This window comes from Hippopotamus amphibius, chromosome 3, assembly GCF_030028045.1.
Source record: "Hippopotamus amphibius kiboko isolate mHipAmp2 chromosome 3, mHipAmp2.hap2, whole genome shotgun sequence".
NCBI classification, from domain to species: Eukaryota; Metazoa; Chordata; class Mammalia; order Artiodactyla; family Hippopotamidae; genus Hippopotamus; species Hippopotamus amphibius.
Genome location: NC_080188.1, coordinates 56319864 through 56337756, shown reverse-complemented (window position 1 = coordinate 56337756; position 17893 = coordinate 56319864). Strand labels below are relative to the sequence as shown.

At 35.9% G+C, this 17893-nt stretch overlaps 1 protein-coding gene and 1 non-coding gene across 4 annotated transcripts in view; both read left to right on the top strand.

Moving 5' to 3' along the window:
* The window catches only part of MAPK10 (mitogen-activated protein kinase 10), a 292384-nt gene that overhangs the window by 132001 nt on the left and 142490 nt on the right, over nt 1-17893 (top strand). The gene's annotated exons all lie outside the window — the stretch shown is intronic.
* LOC130850538 (U6 spliceosomal RNA) lies at nt 5099-5205 on the top strand. The gene has a single exon (XR_009052911.1). It is a non-coding gene; the product is annotated as a U6 spliceosomal RNA (small nuclear RNA).

Sequence of the window (17893 nt, the reverse complement as noted above, 5' to 3'; positions counted from 1 at the left end):
TCAAAAATGGAATGAGACTCTGTATTACAATGGTGGGAAAGAGCTGCATGTATATTTGAGTGGCCTATTTCAGTGTTGCAGGTATATCTGTTTATAAGGAAATGTTGGGTGTCTCATTTTTATGCAACTGCTACTTTTACTTGTGTTAAAAACCATGCTGAGATAACCTTTCTTGCTCTTTTTAAATCCTCAAATTTTATATTATCTGATATAGAAATTTAATAATACTGAGTTACTAGGTCTATTATTAGCATTGCAGACTGTAATTACTATTTTATAAGTCTAGTTCAAAATCATGAATTCCAGCTGAATTTTATTGTGTCCTCATACAGAATTCATCTGGGAAATCAGTCAACCAGAACAGGCATGAGCAAATAAGCTTCTCATTTTGGACAGTCATTATAATTTATGATTTATCTATGAACACAACATGTAAATAGTTCTTAAAAAGGTCAAATGTAACACTCAACCAGTGGGCCCATTTAATGAGAGTTCTCGTAAGAGTGTTTTCTTTTCTGATTATGTGGATGAACTTGGCTCTGGCCTTGCAGTTTGAAGTTGTAGTTTGGCATCATTCTCCTAGAAGCTGCCTATTGGCATGGATTTTGTACTATACCACATTTAATGTATTTTTTAAAATTGTCTTGTACAGAGAGAATGTAAATTCAATGAAGGCAGCAATTCTTTTTTTGGGGGGTGGGGGGGGGCTCGTTGCTATATCCTCAGTGTCTGCACCAGTGCAGTAATAGCTACTGAAAAAAATACTTGTAATTGAGTTCCTTGACTTTTTACCTCTTTGATAATTAAAAATAGTTAATTGTAATTTTGATAATTATAAGCCTAATTTCAAGTTCAAAATCATGGTGTCCCTCAAACTGGTGATTTAAAAAAAATAATTTATGGAATGTACTTTTTTTGGTGATTATTTAAAGTTGAATATATTAAGACAGGTTAGAAGGAATCATAAGTAAAGCAATTTGTTAACTATATAGAAGTGCACATGTTGACTATGTTTATTTGGCACATTAGATTTTAAGGATATAGAAATCTTATACGAGCCCAAGGATAGGATGTATATTGTAGTCAGCCTTCTGGGGAACTAAATATACATGATTCTTACTTTAGATTCTCTTTCTTTTCTAAGAAAGGACATGATCTTCTTTTCTTATGGTTTCTTAGTTTCCATTTTCTCACATCACTGGAAGTATTGTGTTGTGGATAAGAATAAGGAATATGGATTCATATTGTCAGGGCATGAATTCTGGGTTTATACAAATATGTGACTTTGGGCAAGTTGCTTACCCCAAAAGAGTATCTATCTCATAGGTTATTATAAAGATTAAATGATGGGCTTCCTAGGTGGTGCAGTGGTTAAGAATCCACCTGCCAATGCAGGGGACACGGGTTTGATCCCTGCTCCAGGAAGATCCCACATACCACCGAGCAACTAAGCCCGTGTGCCACAACTATTGAGCCTGCGCTTTACAGCCCGTGAGCCACAACTATTGAGCCCGTGTGCTGCAACTACTGAAGCCCACAAGCCTAGAGCCTGTGCTCTGCAACAAGAGAAGCCACGGCAATGAGGAGCCCGTGCACCACAACAAAGAGTAGCCCCCACTCACCGCAACTAAAAAAAAAAAAGCCTGTGCACAGCAAAAAAAGAAGACCCAAAACAGCCAATAAAATAAATAAATAAGTTTATTTTAAAAAAAGATTAAATGAGCTCATGCATATAAAATATTTAGCATAGTTTTGGGCACATAGGATAAGCACTCAATAAATTTTATCAATTACTAAATTTTAATGATAACTGAAATATATTGTTATAGTAGCATGTGCTTTCTTCTTACACTTCCATAGCCTCATTTTAAAACACAGCTTATTCCTCCATTTAACTTATACAGTCTCTTTAATTTTCCAATTCCAAATGTTCAAGAAAAAATATGGTTGACTCAGATCACAATTTTGAGCCAGAACACAAGAGATTTTATGTAGTTCTCTGTGCTAGCTCAGCCCAGTCCAATCAGCTGTGATGGTGAGGAGTGACTTACAAGGTACAAAATATAGCTGTTTAGACAGTAGGGGCTATGAACCTAAGGACCAACATCTGTAGTTTAGTAACACATATGCAGTTATACAGATCCACAAATACTCATGTAGATGCACGTTTATTTAGAAATATTTGCCTGGATCTACAGTCAAATACTACATAATATCAATTAAACCATTCTATTAATGAAAACTATCTTATGATCAGTCAGTAATGTAAAATCTATTTATATAATTGGCTTACTTAAAAAATTGTGTTTGCTTATGTGTTTTCCCCACATTTGGGAATATTTAATCCATTTGATTTTTAAAGTATTTTAAAATTGAAATAATATTTATACTAGTAGAGGTTATTTGAGACAATTTGAAATATTTTTATTTTACAAAACTAATTCATTTATATACAGATTTTAACAAATAAAAACCAAAATTGAAAAGGGATTAAATGTGGCTTAAGATAAAGAGGCTGTGACTATATTAGATTTGCTTTGCCAAATCAGGCTAATGTTGTCTTTATCTCTTGGGTCTGTGATGAAATGCAATTTCTAGGGCAGTTTTATTCTGTTTGCTCTTTGCAGCTGAATATTTTCATGTATTTGTAGCTTAGTCTAACAGTCCTTTGCACCAGGACTATCTACTTTATATTGAATTTAAATTTTCTCAGGGCAAGTAAAGAATATCTTCTTTTGTACTTTTCTAGTGTTATTCATCTGGACAACATATTATTAATTTTAATTATCCAATCCAGATATCTATATGTGAAAAAAAACCTAAAAGTCTTCTTTAACTCAGGATGTTAGGAAGATGATGACAAAATTTGTTGCAAATGTCAAGCTAATTTTCCTAATGAGATCAACATATAATTGAATATGGAAGTAATGCCTTCCGTAAGTAATCTCCAGTTCCTCCCCATTAAGGAGCTAGTGATAATCTTTAAACATTGACTGAAGAAAGCCTTTGTATTGGATCTAATTTTACCTTTCCTGGGCACCATACAGTTTTTGTTCTGTATAATCTCTACTCTGCAGAGATCTCTTTTTCTTGCTCTTGTTAGGTTAAGCAGAAAGGAGTTTAGTAAAAGGGCATTAGCTGTTTCATAAATCTTCTGGATGACTGGAGGACCAGTCAAGAACCAAGGGTGGTGGGCATAGGCAAAAACCCAAAGAAAGGAATGATTCTGGACTCTGGTGCTTCTGGATACCTGCTACCACTGTTCACTCCTATTACCCAATGCTGCCAAGCAATAATTTCCATATGACCTACATCTTTGAATGACTTCCTCAAGATGAAGAAATCTTGGGCAGTCACTTCCGACTGTGCTTAGGTCATTGGTCACATTCCATCTTAAAGGAGGCAGGGAAAAGAAATATTTTTCCTCTTTCCACTTCAGTAGGAAAGGGCTGGACCCCGATTCCCACCTATTTTGGGATTCCTCACAAAGTGAAGAGTTTTTCTTACTGGTCTGCCAAAGCTACAAATGTGAGCTACATATTATGAAGCTTTAGTTTTTGCTTAGGCAACAGGTAAAGGCATGTACTTTGCTTGATTAAAGCATGGTTTTTGAATGCTGTTTTCCTTGTTAATTTACCCTTGTAATGGCTTTTTCGTGCTGTAGTTAAACCCATTAAACTTGGAAGTTGTATTTGGTCTTCTAAGAACAGTGACAAAGAATATCTTTGGTGGGAAAGACATTCTTTCTCCTTGGAGTGTACATAAAAATCATCGAAACTGATTTTAAATAGAGTACAAATAAACTCATGCATTTATATACTGTATGTCTTTGCATTTCTTGGTGTGAAGAATCAGTGGCAAATTGAATCTTATTGAAGAAGAACTACTTGTCAACTTACAGAATTCATCAACTGAAAACTGATAAGAAATTGAGTTAAAGTACTTTTTAGAGGGTATTGCAACCATAAAATCATTTTATCTTTATTTTTTCTTAAAAATGGTTCCGTTAATCACGTAGATTCTTAAAGATAGGCTTGCATTGGCATAGAACTCTATGAAGTATACAACCACGTTAGACTTGATAAACTGCTCATCCTCAGTGCCCAGCACAAGGATTGGCACAGAGATAGTACCCAATAAATATCTGTTGACTGACTAGTGAATGAAAATTTTCAACACACAAATTGTCATATGAATATTAAACTGACCTATTGGAATACAGCTTTCTAGATAAAACGATACTAGCATTCATATGGAAACACAAAGACTTTGGGTGGCCAAAGCAATCTAGGGAAAGAACAACAAAGCTGGAGGCATCACATTTTCTGATTTCAAACTATATTATAAAATTATTGTAATCAAAAAAGTATTATGCTGGCGTAAAAATGGACACATAGACCAACGGAACAGAATCAAGAGCTCAGAAATAAACCCGTGCATATACAGTCAAATAATATTTGACAAGAGAGCCAAGAACATTCAATGGGGAAAAGACAGTCTCTTTAATAAATAGTTCTGGGAAAACTGAATAATCACATGCAAAAGAATGAAATTCTTCCATCTCATACCACTCACAAAAATTTACTCGAAATGGATTAAAGATTTAAACAGAAGACCTGAAACTGTAAAACTCCTAGAAGAAAATATAGACAAAAAGCTCCTTGACATTGGTCTTGGTGGTGATATTTTAGATATGACAAGCAACAAAAGCAAAAGCAACAAAATCACAGCAAAATCAAAATCACAAGCAACAAATCATAATCAAAATCATAAAACAACAAAAGCACATATAAGCAATTGGGACTATATTAAACTAAACAGCTTCTGCACAGCAAAAGAAATGATCAACAAAGTGAAAAGTTCACCTATGGAACAGGAGAAAATATTTGCAAACCATATATCAGATAAGGTATTAATATCCAAAACACATAAAGAATTCATACAACTTAATGGTAGAAACTCCACATATTCTGATAAAAAAAAGGGAGAAGGACCTGAATAGAAGGGTTTCCAAAGAAGATATACAAGTGGTCAACAGGTGCATGAAAAGGTGCTCAACATAAGATTATCAGGAAAATGCAAATCAAAACCACAATGAGTGCTCACTTCGGCAGCACATATACTAAAATTGGAGCAATACAGAGAAGATTAGCATGGCCCCTGCACAAGGATGACATGCAAACTCGTGAAGCATTCCATATTTTCTAACAAAGGGAGTTCAATTCGAGGATGGATGATGCCTTGGAGGACTGGGACGAGGAGGGTGGGGGGGAGTCGAGGGAAGGAGGGAATACGGGGATATGTGTATTAAAACAGATGATTGAACTTGGTGTACCCCCCCAAAAAATAATAAATAAATAAATAAAATTAAAACAACAACAACAACAAAAAAAAAACAGATGATTGGTGTACCCCTCAAAAAAATAATAATTAAAAAAAAAACCACAATGAGATATCACTTCATACCTGTTAGAATGTCTATTATCAAAGTATAAGAGATAACAAGTGCTGGTGAGGATATGAAGAAAAGGGGACACGTGTGTACTATTGGTGGGAATGTAAATTGGTGCAGTCATTATGAGAAAAGTATGGATGTTTCCACAAAAAATTAAAAATAGAACTATGATCCATATGATCCCACAATCCCATTTCTGGATATACATCCAAAGGAAATCAAATTACTATCTCAAAGAGTTATATGTACCCTTGATGTTTATTGAAGCCTTATTTAAACTAGCTAAGACATGGAAACAACCTAGGTGTCCATCAACAGATGAATGGATAAAGAAGACATGGTATATATGTATAATAATATTCCATTGCTTATACACAATACAGTATTACTCAGCCATAAACAAAGGAAATCTGCCATTTGTGACAACATGGATGAATCTTGAGGGCGTTATTTTAAGTGAAATGTCAGACAGAGAAAGACAAATACTATATGATCAAATCATACAGTATTTTGTGTAGAATTAAAGAAAACCCAACAGGTAGAAATGGAATAGAATTATGGTTGCTAGGGGCTGGGGGTGGGGGAAATGAGTTTTAGTGATTAAAGGGTACAAATTCCTAGCTCTAAGATGACTAACTTCTGGAGATCTAATGTACAGCATGGTGACTATAGTTAATAATATAATATACTTGAAAATTGATGAGAAAGTAGATCTCAAATGTTCTCCCCATACACACAAAAAATAACCATATAAGGTGGTGGATGTGTTAACTTACCTTACTGTGGTAATCATATATATATATATATATGAGACAATTTTATCAATAAAGCTGGACAAAAGAGACGGAAAGGAATACACCTTTCTTCATTCTGTTTATATACAAGACATTAGCTAAATCATGTTTTGCAGAATGTAAATTGAGTAGTATTTCTCAAACTGAGATCTCTGAATATCTAGAGGTTTGAAAATATATGTATTTTTGTGTTTTACTAAGTTCTCTCTTAGTAAAACAGAAGTTATAGGTTAAAGTTTCCTTCTGAAAATTTCTTCATAATATATATATCCTTCATTCTTTGACATACTCTTGCATTCTTCTAAGATATCTAAAGCAAGCAGAAATATTATCAGGCTTTTAATAAAAGCCTTCAATGAGATCAAAATTATTGAACTGATACCCTCTCTTGTTCTTCATTTTTTGCAATAACCAACTTCATGAACTCAGAGAAGCAAGTATATTAAGACGTTCCCAGCATTTTAGAATTAGGTAACAACCCTCATTCTTTTTTCTTCCATTGTTCTTAAACCTAAAGGAGGTTCTCATTTTTGTGCCTCTCTGTTTAACTAGTGATTGTAAAAATTGGAAGTGTCTTAATCTTAAAGGATGGGACCAGAGGAATGATTATTGCCTCTTATTCTTCTAGTCTGTTTTCAAGAAATTTGACCAATCAAATTCATTCATTCAAAAATAAATACACATTATATGCTAACTATCCTTCTAGATGCTGGGGATACTTCCTGGTGGTAAGGCAATGAATAATTAAACAAATTAATAATATAATCTCATTTAGCTATTAGCACAAGAAAGAAAGTATATAAGGGTAAGGTGAGTTTTGGAGGGGTGGAGCTGGGTCTTCTTGAAGCAAAGATCTGAATAATGAGAAAAAGGGAATTATATGAAGACATATAGGAAGGGAGTTCCAGGAAGAGGGAAGAGCAAGTGCAAAAAGGTAAATGATAGGGGAGATTTCTCTAATGGTTCATCTCTTGTCAGCTCACTTTTGAAGGAAATTCTTTGTAACTGATTAACAGAGTGACACTACGTCAACTTCATTGGCTATTTTGGTTATTAAGACCCCTGGTCCTAACAGATATTACTAGGGGAGTGTATTAGTTTAGAATACCAGTTCTGAAGAGTATAGATCTTGTGCTAAAATCTGTAGATAAGCATAAGTGAACAGAGCAGCATGCATATCAGATTTTTGCTGCTAATACCCAATTTTTCTGAATCAGCGTGGTTAAGGCAAGCCTTGAAGTATCTCCCACTGAGTTACTTACAAGGACAGACTTATATAGTTGAATTTGGAGTGACATATTACATGGTAAGAAACTTGGCAAGTCGCTTTGGCTAAATTCTTCTACTAATTTTTTCTACCCTGTCTTGGCTCATGGGATAGTTCAGATAAAGTGACTATCTACAAATTCTTTAAATGTATCTGAAATAATTGCAAATCCTTTCTGAGACGCAATAGTGTCTCATTATCCACATATAGCTATGGACAGTTTTCAATGTTCTAAACTTTTCCTTGGAGTTTGAACCCTGACTCTTGCAACCAGTTGGCATTTCCTAACCCCCTTTTTTCTCAGTGGTCTCTATCCCAGCTGAGCCAGCCCAGCTTTTAAATCAGGGAAAGGGAGAACTTCCCCAAACACATTCATTGAAGAGGGAAGTGATGCAAAAAATTAAAGTGCTAATCCTCAAGCATATTCAAGTCATTCCTTCAAAAGTCCCTTATGTTATGAGACAATTAAGACACAGCTGAATCTACTGAACATATTTAAAGGTTATAGAGAGCCTGCAGATTGAGACAGAAATAAATTAGGTAAGATAAACAAAAAGAGAGATGTTTGCCCTAACCCATATATTAAAATACTAGATAGAAATGCCATAGCAAATGCAGTATACTGAAAATGTCATTAGAAGAAACATAAAATATGGTTTATTTTTAAGAAATAATTGTAAAATTTTGAACTTGCTTTTCCAACTCTAAACACAAATGGAGTTCAATATATACACATACATTTCCTTCGAACTACCAGCCAGTTAATTATGGTTGATGTATGTAAAGGAAGAAATGAAAATATTTCTCTGTCACTTTTCATATGTTAATACTAAATAGAACTTAAAGAAAACTCATGACATCACTGCCTCTTCTTTCCGACCTTCACTCAATCCACTTATCAAAATGTAAAAGCTTTGTTATTATTTTGAAAAAGAGAGTGGACATGATTTGTGATTCTTATATTCTTTTGAAATCATATTATTCCTGTAATGGTCTTATATTTTCCACATCACCCATTATTCAATTAAAAAACATAGAGGTTCAGAACATTAGTATATATTGTCAGCCTTGGTTTTTTGTTTTTGTTCTGTTTTTTTTTTTTCCCCCTGTGGATGAAGCACTCGGAATGAATAGCTCTTATAAGTGATGGTTGAATACAGGTCAGTTTTCTAATGGCTTATTTTGAACTTTATGTTTTGATGTTGTGACATGAAATATAGATGAAATTAAAGCAAACTAAATTTATATGGCATAAAATTTTTTGTCATAAGTCATTAAAATGCCTTTTGATTTGATTACACATTTTTTAATAAGTAGTTTTGTTGACATTTATGTAGCATATATTTGAAAAGTTTTTTTTAATGCAACTTAGTATATCATAATTTACTTAGATTGGATGTGGGTAAAATTTCTAAACATAAGCTTGTTTGGGGGTTTGGAAGTTCCTTAAAAAACTAAAAATAGAACTACCATATGATCCAGTAATCCCACTACTGGGCATATACCCAGAGAAAACCATGATCCAAAAAGAAACAAGTAGCATAATGTTTATTGAAGCACTATTTACAATAGCCAGGACATGGAAACAACCTAGATGCCCATCAACAGATGAATGGATAAAGAAGATGTGGCACGTATATGCAATGGAATATTACTCAGCCATAAAAAGGAATGAAATTGAACTATATGTCATGAGGTGGATAGACCTAGAGTCTGTCATACAGAATGAAGTAAGCCAGAAAGAGAAAAACAGATACTGTATGCTAACACATATATGTGGAATCTGAAGAAATGGTACTGGTGAAACCAGTGACAGGCAAGAGTGGAGATGCAGATGTAGAGAATGGACTTGAGGACACAGGGCTGGGGTGAGGGGCAAAGGGGAAGTTGGGACGAGGTGAGAGAGTAGCATAGACATATTTCCACTACCAGCTATAAAATAGATAGCTAGTGGGAAGTTGCTGTATAACAAAAGGAGATCAACTGCAGAGACAAGCTCGGTAACTCCAGGTGAGTGATGGGTGCAGCAAGCTTAAAGAAAACACAGACACAGATTTAAGAGAAAGATGGGACCGGAGGACTCAAGACCTCTAGGATCAAGAGCCTCGCTGATTGATCCCACGTTGCTTTTATTGAGTTCTTGGCATAGCCTAAGGGTCTAACACTCCCAGTTTCGTCCCACAATCAAGGTTATCTTTGAAGTAAACAAAGGCCTCACATGACTGGGGGCAATGATCTTTGTTTGCCTCCTGGGTCCCGATTTGAGCTGGGTGTGGATTTGAGCTGGGTGTGGATTTGAGCTGGGCGTGGATTTGAGCTGGGCGTGGAGAGCAAAGCAGCCCTGGGGGCAGGAGACCTCTCTCAAAAGGATTAAGGGTCTGTGCCCCACCCCTGTTGGCCCCTCTGCGACTGTGCCTGTCTTAGGTTGTTCCTCCCCTGAGGAATCTTACCCGTCTCTGGCTAACCACCCATCCTCCAGGGCCAAACAGGGTGATATGAGGTGTGCAAGTGAGAAAGGGGCTGCGCCCCCAGAGAGGGTCAATTTTCTGTTTCTACGGTAGCCTAATGCCCCCATGACCTCCACGCCCAGCACCCTTAGTTCCTCCGCTGCTCAAGCAGGACGTCCTGCATCCAGCTGCTCGGCCCACATACTTTATTTACTTTTAGTAACATTTTCAAGGTTTTAGAAAGACTTCTGGATGTTTTCCCACAATCAACTTCATGGGAGATGCCTTGGAGGGCCAGGACGGGGAGAGTGGGGGGGAGTTGCGGGAGGGAGGGGATATGGGGATATGTGTGTAGATGCAGCTGATTCAATATAAAGAGTTTAAAAAAAAAGTCTGTGCAGTTTTATGTTGCAGGATTAGGTGATATATTGTTATTCATATATATAGTCCTGAAAAAATATTAAAGCAATTAATTTATTATAAAAAGCACTTAACAAAGAGCCTTGTCTGTGGATGATTTTCAATAGATGTTTTTTACCTTCTGTTTACTTCATTTCATAATCTTTAATTTGCTTTGGTTTACACTAACAGGTAATTAAAACAATTTGAATGCAAGAATGTTAATATTCTACTTGAAGAATATAAAGGATTTTTTCTATGAGATAATTACCTAAAGAAAAAAAATTCAAGTTGCCTACTAATTTAGTTATTGTTAAAGAAAAGACCTTCCTCTAATAGGTTAAGGGTTACTTGGTTAAACTTGCTGCAATCTTTTAAATAACCACAAAATAATAATACTGTATATTTCTATATTTCCTAAAATAATAGATATATTCTTTTTTTAATTAATTGGTCATATTAGTAGGAGTTATTTTATTTTATTTTATTTTATTTTTATTTTTATTTTTTTGGGCCACATTGGGTCTTCATTGCTGTGCATGGGCTTTCTCTAGTTGCGGCAAGTGGGGGCTACTCTTCATTGTGGTGCATGGACTTATTGTGGTGGCTTCTCTTGCTGCGGAGCACAGGCTCTAGGCATACAGGCTTCAGTAGCTGCAGCACATGGGCTCAGTAGCTGTGGTATGCCGAGACCAGCTCAGCAACTCGCGGCGAATGACGGGTGCCTCGAAGCGTAAAGAAACACAAACACAGACTTAAGAGGAAGAAGGGACTGGGAGACTCACGACCTCTAGGATCGAGAGCCCCGCTAATTCATCCCACATTGCTTTTATTGAGCTCTCGGCATTCAGGAAGTAAGATAGCATAAGGTTCCCATGCTCCCAGTTATGTCCCACAATTAATGTTTTCTTTGAAGTAACCAATTTTATCCTTGTACAAAGGGCCTCACATGACTGGGGGCAGTGTCCTTGCAAGAAGAGCAGAAGAACAATCAGTGCGTGCACAAGCAGCATTCTAACTTGCGCTGACCCAGCATTCCGAAGTCCGCACCCCTCGCTCCTCTGCTGCACAAGCAGGACGTCCTGCCCGCAGTTGCTCAGCCCACGTACTTTAACTACTTTTAGCCATATTTTCTGTTACATTCTCAAGGCTTCAGAAAAACATCTGAATGTTTTCCCACAGTGGCACAGGGGCTTAGTTGCTCCAAGGCATGTGGGATCTTCCCAGACCAGGGATTCAACCCTTGTCCCCTGCATTGGCAGGCGGATTCTTAACCACTGTGCCACCAGGGAAGTCCTGACATATTATTCTTATAAGAAATATTCTTTGGAAATATCCCCTGTAACTGGGCTAAAAGAATAAACTGAGGGAACATTTGACCTTATGTGAATTTATGGTTTATTCTGCTGGAAGCATTGGGTTCTGATATGTTTGTGTTGGCAATATCCCAAATATCCTCCTTTTCTTTCTTCACTCTGTGAAGTGTTGATTAATATAAAGAAATATGTTACTAAATGAAATGAGTACCTGTTTACATTTTTGATTCCTTAAGTTTGTGCTTTACATTAGAATTTAGAAAGATTTGGCTGTGCAAATGGGATGTGTGCTAATTATGCCTGCAATAAGGGGCTGGTCAGAGAACTCTGTCCTGCAAACCAGGAGATGGAAAGAAGCCGTGAAGGAGACAATGAGAACAGCTCTGGTTTTGCATGTGTGCTTATGAAGTATAGCGGTAGAAAGAGAAAAGTGGAGGAGCCAAAGAGTTGTATGGATAAAAAGAAAGGGTGGTAAACCTTGCACCTGGGGCTTTGTGTGCTGATAAATGTGTTCCTACAGGAGGAGCTGGCTCGAAGACCCCGGAAAAGCTGCTTCCATTTCCGTCCTCCTGCGTACTTATCTCTACTTCAGAGTTTATGGTTAATTATTTTTACAAATCATTTCCCTCTTGCCCTCTTCACTCGAATTCAGTTGCTAAGTGACTGGAAGATAAAGTGACCTCTGAATTTATTTTTCTCATTATATTGTTATATTTTTCCACATCACTTAAGGGATGGATTTGTTCGTCATAAGTTCAGCACCTCTCAAGGATTCAAGCTGACATTTCACCTAATTAATAGCCCCTATTGGCCTAGTTATTCTGGGGTTTATAATTAAGGCATTAATGTTACTTGTTCAGTGGAATTAAGATTTCATTTTGCCTTTTAAATGAATTGCCCCAAGGTCTATTGCTTTTTCTGGCTTTAGGCATATTATGATGCCCATCTGTGTTAAAATAAACATTTTTAAAGTCCATCCTTAGAAAAATTAAAAAGTTACTCTAATAGAAAATTTTGTACTTTGAGTATTTAAAATTAACTCATATATATGTACAGCATTTTAATTTAATGGGAATTCCTTAGAGGCACTAGTGTTGACCTTTTATCTTTGAATTGTTCACTTTTATTCTTGGAGTTCCCTCCACAGTACCTGCTGTAGAGTAGATACTGGATATATACATATATTTTTCATTGACTTCATGTGATGGGAATTTGAATTTTTTTAAATGAAGTTAATATAAAATGGTTATACATATTATAAGTAATTCTGACTAAAATCAAAACAAAAATACAAACACTATTTCTGTTTTTACTCTTTGGGACTTGTAGTCCTGTATGTATTTATCCTCTGTGATGTGAGATGTTAATTACTTACCTATCGAATTGTAGATATAAAAACATATAGTTAGCACTTACTATATAAAAGGCACTATACTCCATGCTTTACAAATATTATTAATGTGGAATCACTAAGGAAAAAATAGCATCTTTTCCCTCACATAACTATTTAGGAAAAAAGACTGTGTGTAATTCACACGTGTACACACACAAACCTAGAAATGCTAGTGGGTGTGTGGTGTATGCAGATGTTAGGTGCTGAGTGTGCTATGTATAGAACGATGGCTGTGGTGGTAGGAGATACATAGGGTGTCCTGCAGTAACTGAGGAGCTGCGTTTTATACCTCTTGATATTTAGATGGAGAAATGTCATGACAAATATTGAAGAAAATGAAATAACCAGGCAAAAAATAAAGGTTTAAATCCCTCACCCGGGCAAAATACCTTTTGCAATAAATAAAAAGAGATCTGAACTGGTGGTGTCTATTAAACCCACTAGAACCAATTCAAGAAATATTTTACTAGTTTTTTATTTTTTTAATTTTTTTTTTATTTTTTGGGGGGTACACCAAGTTCAATCAGCTCTTTTTATACACATATCCCCGTATTCGCTCTCTTCCTTGACTCCCCCGGCCTCGAGTCCCCCCCCCCCTCCCCGCCCCAGTCCTCTAAGGCATCTTCCATCCTCGAGTTGGACTCCCTTTGTTATACAACAACTTCCCACTGACTATCTGTTTTACAGTTGGTAGTATATATATGTCTGTGCTACTCTCTCGCTTCATCTCAGTTTCCCCTTCACCCCCCTCCCCCTCCCATACCTCGAGTTCTCCAGTCCATTCTCTGTATCTGCGTCCTTGTTCTTGTCACTGAGTTCATCAGTACCATTTTTAGATTCCGTATATGTGAGTTAGCATACAATATTTGTCCTTCTCTTTCTGACTTACTTCACTCTGTATGACAGATTGTAGTTCTATCCACCTCATTACATATAGCTCCATCTCATCCCTTTTTATAGCTGAGTAATATTCCATTGTGTATATATGCCACATCTTCTTTATCCATTCATTTCCTGATGGGCATTTAGGTTGCTTCCATGTCCTGGCTATTGTAAATAGTGCTGCAATAAACATTATGGTACAAGTTTCTTTTGGGATTATGGTTTTCTTTGGGTATATGCCCAGGAGTGGGATTACTGGATCATATGGAAGTTCTATTAGTAGTTTTTTAAGGAACCTCCAAATTGTTTTCCATAGTGGCTGTACCAACTTACAGTCCCACCAACAGTGCAGGAGAGTTCCCTTTTCTCCACACCCTCTCCAACATTTGTGGTTTCCAGATTTTGTGATGATGGCCATTCTGATTGGTGTGAGGTGATACCTCATTGTGGCTTTGACTTGCATTTCTCTGATGATGAGTGATGTTGAGCATCTTTTCCTGTGTTTGTTGGCCATCTGTATGTCTTCTTTGGAGAAATGTCTATTTAGGTCTTCTGCCCATTTGTGGATTGGGTTATTTGCTTTTTTGGTATTAAGCTTCATGAGCTGCTTGTATATTTTGGAGGTTAATCCTTTGTCCGTTGTTTCATAGGCAATTATTTTTTCCCATTCTGAGGATTGTCTTCTAGTCTTGTTTATGGTTTCTTTCGCTGTGCAAAAGCTTTTAAGTTTCATGAGGTCCCATTTGTTCATTCTTGATTTTATTTCCATGATTCTAGGAGGTGGGTCAAAAAGGATGTTGCTTTGATGTATGTCATAGAGTGTTCTGCCTGTGTTTTCCTCTAGGAGTTTTACAGTGTCTGGCCTTACATGTAGGTCTTTAATCCATTTGGAGTTTATTTTTGTGTATGGTGTTAGGAAGTGTTCTAATTTCATTCTTTTACATGTTGCTGTCCAATTTTCCCAGCACCACTTATTGAAGAGGCTGTCTTTTTTCCATTGTATATTCTTGGCTCCTTTGTCAAAGATAAGGTGCCCATATGTGTTTGGGCTTACTTCTGAGTTCTCTATTCTATTCCATTGATCTTCCTTTCTAAGAAATATTTTACTAGTTTTATAAATTATACGGATGATGAAAAAATCCAGTTTCTCTATGTTAATGTAATTGTATAAGGGCTATTTTAGAAAAATAAGTAGAAAAATAAGCGCAGGCCCTAGATATATGAATTTCAGGAGAAATTAGAAGAGAAAAAAATATCAGTTCCTGAGAGGCCGTTGCTACTATATTTAAAATGTTGGCTGGCCAACATTTTGAGAAATCTAATCTGTGTGAACTGCATAGCATTTGGGGCATTTGGATTAGAGTCCTTATTGCCTCACTGATGAAATATATAAATTTGGAAGATTTCCTATTTACCATTAGGCCTCAAGTTTCTCATCTGTGAAAAGAGTTGCTTAGATGCTTGATATGTTTTCTTTCAGTTCGAAAGCTTTGCATCTGTTATTTTACCATATGCTGTAATAACATTTTTCCTTATTAAGTGATGTGGTCTTCATTGTAAAAACTGGAAAATACGTAGAAACACAAAGTGAAAATATGGGCACATTTCTATCTCTGTAAAACTATATTCATGTCTATTTAGTTTTTAAAAGATTGGGGACATAGTGTGGTATTTTTAAAATGTTTTTCCACTTTAAGGTATATTGTGAATATTTATCCATCTTGTAATTTATAAATGGTTAAATGGAATTATGTTATATGCTTTTACAATAAATATTTTATTAATCCATTTTTATTGAAAATTTAGTTTTCCAATTATTTTACTATAAATAATGCTGTGGTGAACATTCTTATAGATTAATCTTTGTACGGATACTTGATTATATCTTTATCATAAATCCTTAGGTGTGGAATTATTTGTCTTAAATGCATTTTTAAGCAACTGGGTACTTGTTGTCAAGCTACTCCCAATACTGAACGGATATTTATTTGTAACATCTATTGATTCATTCAATATTTATTTACTGCTTATTTTATATTGAGTAAACATGAATGAAATGAAGTACTGAGAGAAATGGATGTCTGGGAGGAGAAGAGCTGGGTAGGTTTGTTTCTCTGAATTGACTATTAATCGTGAAAATACTTCTGCAATTTGATGAATAAAATACTGTCTTATTTTTTTATTTCTTTGCTATTAAGATCAAAAAATCCTTTTAAAAAATTACTTTGATAGCCATTTTGTGTTGGGACTGTTTTGTTGTACTGACTACCTTTCTTGGTGTCTGTGTCTCTCAGGTGAAGGAGGAAGGTGATTCTAATGTTAATTAGTTCTCTTCCAACTGGTTGCCAATGATGACCATGTTTTTGTCATCAAAATTAGAATTTTTCTTATCAAAATTAGAGCACTTTACTTTCCATTATATGTTGGTGATAAACTGATTTTTTTTTTTGTTTGCATGTCTTATTGTTCTCATTATGTTGGTTCTATACTGTGTTTTATTTACTTTATTTTATATTTATTTTGTTTATTGGCTGCATTTGGTCTTCGTTGCTGCCTGCGAACTTCCTCTAATTGTGGCGAGCCGGGGCTACTCTTCGTTGTGGTGCACGGGCTTCTCATTGCCATGGCTTCTCTTGTTGTGGAGCACAGGCTCTAGGTGTGCAGGCTTCAGTAGTTGCAGCACATGGGCTCACTAGTTGTGGCTCAAGGGCTCTAGAGCACAGACTCAGTAGTTGCGGCACACTGGCTTAGTTGCTCCGCAGCATGTGGAATCTTCCCCGACCAGGGAACGAACCCGTGTCCCCTGCATTGGCAGGCAGATTCTTAACCACTGAACCACCAGGGAAGTCCCTATACTGTGTTTTAAATTGACTTATTTCCAAAGCACTGTTTTTCCTACCTTAATACTTTATTTTATGCCTATCAGTCTTCCTTCAGTCCAGTTGTTCTTTTGGGGGGATTCTGACTCCTATCTCTAGTTGTTTTTAAGATTTTATCACTGTGTTGGCTCTGCTACAGTTACTCATAGTATTTCTAGGCATGGATTTATTCTTACCTATCCTGCTAACGACTTCATTATGTTTTTTAGCTTTTAGGAGAATTAACTGTCATTATTACTTCAGATATTGCTCCTTGCCCTTTCTATTTATTTGCTTTGTTCCTTCTGGAACTTCCATTATATTCATTTTGGACTTTGTCATTGTATTGTATATGTCTCCCAATCTTTCATATTTTCTGTCTCTTTATTATTCTGTCACAAATTCTTGTGAATTTCCTTCCCGTTCATTAGCTCAACTGTTTCTATTTAACCTGTTAATTAGGCTTTTAATTTAAAAGCTACTTTTTCCACAACTTCTTTTTAGTTTATTTTCAACTCTATCCATTTTTCCTCTTATCAGGTGGTAGCTTATTTCTTATGGCATTTACTCTGACTCTAATTATTTGACTCATTCCTACATATGGTCTTTCCAACTGTTTTTCATCATGTCTAAAGTTCTTGTGGTGGTAATACTTCTTTTATAGTATCTTACCATTCTCACTTGGGGTGTTTGCTTTCCTTGTTATATTTATGGAAAATATGTGATTCATCTTTCAGTGGTCTTTTTTTTTTTTCATTTCTTGTACCTGGTAACTTCCGGTGCTGTGCTAGCAAATGTTTAATTATTAGTTCTCTGAGAAAAAGTGCTCAGATTTATAGCACATTCTCAGCACAGCCAATTTTAAGCTACTGAAGTGGTGTCATCATGCATGGAGGTGGGAAGAGGGGTGCACACTTAGGTTTTGTAAGCTGATTGTAGGAGCCAACTTCAGAACACCACTGGCAATTTTCCTTTTTTAATATAAATTCAGGTCTCTATTCATTTTTGTTATAGTTTACCCAGCACATGGAGAGTTTTGTGATATAAGAGTTTCCGTTAGCTAATTCTACCAGGTTTCCAGG